Source organism: Vigna angularis, chromosome 8, assembly GCF_016808095.1.
Source record: "Vigna angularis cultivar LongXiaoDou No.4 chromosome 8, ASM1680809v1, whole genome shotgun sequence".
Taxonomy (NCBI): domain Eukaryota; kingdom Viridiplantae; phylum Streptophyta; class Magnoliopsida; order Fabales; family Fabaceae; genus Vigna; species Vigna angularis.
Genome location: NC_068977.1, coordinates 6,485,574 through 6,489,527, shown reverse-complemented (window position 1 = coordinate 6,489,527; position 3,954 = coordinate 6,485,574).

Below are 3,954 nucleotides of genomic sequence, written 5' to 3'. Positions count from 1 at the left end.
AATTCATCTTTCCCATTTCCATAAATCTTACAAGTGTACCATGCTTACTCATGAAGCCTTATGGTCAGACCGCTCTCTGCCTGCTTCCTTAAGCCTCACTTATATACTATGTCTTACTTTCTGAAGCCTTATGGTCAGACCCCTCTCTGCCTGCTTCTATATAACTTACGAATCATATGTTTATGTCAAAGCCTTATGGTCAGACCACTTTCTGCCTGCTTTCATAAACCTTAGGTGTTACTTTGCTCATACCAAACTCTTATGGTATAACTCGAACATACTACTCCCGGTAGTAAACATCATTTCATAAGTAATGATTTCTCATATCCACTCTAACATTTCATAAAACCAACAATTCATAACCTCTTCTCCACATAATTCAATCATGTTCATTCTCTAATCATAATTTGACAATAACCTATGTTGGTGTTAATAAATTAAACATATCGCCGGCTATCATACTTCATATTATAAACTCATTTTTTACCATAACGAGTATAACTCAACATATTTTCACCAATTAAAGATTCATAGATCAGCCAAAACATTTCATCATATCTTAGCCACTACGTATTAAAGTCTGAACTCAATGTAACGATAAATAAAATACATATGAAGTTTTTACCATGATAAATTTATGCATCTCGAATTAACTTATTTTATTTTAAGTTCATCCTATTAGAGATCTTTCTTTACCCCAATTGGTCACCGGAGAGGACCCAGATGTCTGAACGCATCAAACTCACCTTCGACGCCAACACATATGACTAGTCACAACTGACTGGACCAGGCCAGGGCTGCTCTATGATCAGGGATGTGCCAACTCAGGTTTTTAAGGTTCCTCTATCCTACCAACAAAGGGAGGCCTTCAATAATTAACAATTTATTTATTTAAATTATCTACCTTGTTCGCTTATGCTCTAAATCTAAAATGCCTAATTTTAATATTTTTACTTCCTCTCACAACAACCTCAAAACAGTATCTGTATATCTATTTAATACTCATATATAAGCAATTACCGAACCCTTACTCCAGACCTTCCAACAAGATCAATTTCAGCCAACAAACTCATTCAATAAATTCATCGCATCTCAACATGTACAATTTAACAGTTTCGCGAGAGAACACCAGTTCAACATTCGTATATTTATAAATTCATACAAAAATAACTATTTGCCCTTACCATCAAAATAATATTAATATAAAAATTCAGGGGAAACAAGAAGTTGAATCTGGCAGAGCCGGTTAGACAACTTCTCCTCCTTCCACAAAGATGCAATAAAAAAATAGATAAGACAATAAAATTTCTGGGGAAACAAGAAGTTGAATCTGGCAGAGCCGGTTAGACAACTTCTAATCCATCCAAAAATACAATATAATTAAATAACACGAACATTAACATGTCTGGGGAAACAAGAAGTTGAATCTGGCAGAGCCGGTTAGACAACTTCTAATCCTTCCAAAAATGCAATAAAATAAATAAGTAAAGCAATAAATAGTTTGGGGAAACAAGAAGTTGAATCTGGCAGAGCCGGTTAGACAACTTCTAATCCTTCCAAAATACAATAAAAATAAATAAGGAAAGCAATACAATGTTTGGGGAAACAAGAAATTGAATCTGGCAGAGCCGGTTAGACAATTTCTAATCCTTCCAAGATACAAAAATAAACAACTAATAACATACAAATGACATAACATAATCAACATCACATTTTACAACTATCACACCTGGATATCGACACCAAAGCATACTCTCATTTAAAATTCAAGATCATACAGAAACAAAATACTCCATATTCAAGATTTAAGATCAGACAAAAGCAAAATATAGCATATTCAAGACTCAAGATAATACAAAAGGAAATACTCAAAGTTAGCTCCCCTTACCTCTATTCCAGACTTAGTTTCCTCTTCTCAAACCGTTCTCCGGAAACTTCCAGAATTTCCCCTCTTCAACTAGAATTTACTCCAACTCTCTTCTCTCACAATTTCTCTAGAATTTTGGTGTAAATTTCCAGCCTCCCCCCTTGGCTATTTATAGTAAAAAAATTTACTATTCATTTTTACTATTCATTTTTTTTATTCATTTTACTATTACAAAAATAATTTTTTTTTTGCAAATTGGTGAATTCTGATCTCAAAGCTACGTGTAACACTTATCCTTTCCAAAAATAATTTTGTTTTTTTTTTTTTTTTTTTTTTTTTTTACTATTCACTTTTTACTATTCACAATTTACTATTCACAATTTACTATTCACTAATTTTTTTTTTATTTTTTTTTTTAGTATCTAACTAATATTTTCAAGGATCTTACAGCGTTCGTCTTCGCTCGGGAATCTCGTCGAGAGAGTTAAGCAGCTTGGTACCCTCGCCGTCTCCGCCGTCATTGGGAACATCTTCTCTGTGATCTTGACCTTCTGCTTTGCATTAGGTTCGCTTCTTCTTTCTCTTCTGTTTATTTCCATTCTCCTTTTGTTACATTTTATAATCTAATCCAAACTCTTGATCTACTTCTGTTTTCCTCCTTTCGTCATGGGTTTTGCCTTTTCTTGTCGTGTTTTTAATCTTTTTGGGTGGATTGTTGTCATTGTCTTCTGTTGTGTGTTGTTGGGGGCTTTCGATTGAGACAAAAATGCATATTTTTTTTTATAAAAATTGAAACTTGAAACATGGGGTGGAGGTGCGCCATTTCTTGGTTGGATTGTTTTGCTTGTGTTGTTTTGTTTTGTTATTTTCATCTTCAAAGACATACAAATTTGTGTTGTGATTAATGTTTTTCCTATCTTATTGGTACCATGTGCTATGCTTAAGGTACAACGAGTTTTGATGGATTGTTTTATCTATAGTGGGAACTTTGTGGGGGGCCTTTTGAGTGGAGCTTTGATAGGACAAGAAACTGAGAGTGGCTTCATTCGAGGGGCTGCTGTTGGAGCCATATCAAGAACTGTATTTTCCATTGAAGTGTTTGAATCGTCTCTTGTTCTTTGACAATCTGACGAATCTGAAATTGGCTGTGTATTATATTTGGAGAGTTTACTTAGCTTTCAGGGCCTTGTTGATGTACAAATTTTAAATACAACTTCCTAATTTTAATTTCATTCACACAGTCATTACCAATATTGCCATTTTTTGACACGTTTTAATTCTCAACTGCCAAATCATCAGTCACTTAACATTGTTAGTCTGTATTTAACGGAGATGACTTTATTGACACCAATTTTTCTATTATTGGATGCAATTGACACTTTTAAACCACATGTGGACGAAATAACAACTTTTTTAAAAGAGAGGACGAGTTTGACACACTTCAACCAAACTAGAGATAAATCAAGCAATTAAGCCTAATATATTTTTATGTAAAAAATAAAAAAGTTTAATTTATTTTTACAATATTAGTATTTCAATGATAAAAAAATAGATCAACCCTACCATCCATCAGTCCAAATTTTAAAATTTAATCCATTTGCAATTCACAAACAATCTAACCCAATTCATCTTTTGTGACCAAAATAGACTAGACTTAAATGGCCTTAATTGGTCTGTTTTGCCTAAGAAAAATTGATTAAAAAGGTTACCTATTACAAACGTCACCATTGCGTAAGACTGAAAGAAAAGCGTCAACTTGTGAACTGTGACAGTCTCTCAGCTACCTATCCACGTTCTTCACATATGCCTCAGTCACACTTCTACTTTAATATTATATATATATAATAGATATTAAATGAGATCATTTTTATCATAAGAGATGAGAACGATAAACATACATATTAGCTTTTAAATAATCAAGACTAAAAAAATGCTCATTTTTTCAAAAAACAAATTACTATGATTATTCAATAATTTTGAATAAATAGTTATTTTCTTCACATGAAACTGACATTTCACAGTACATTAAGTCATTTATCATCATGAATGACCAAACTCATATCTATGTAGCAAAGTAAAATGATATA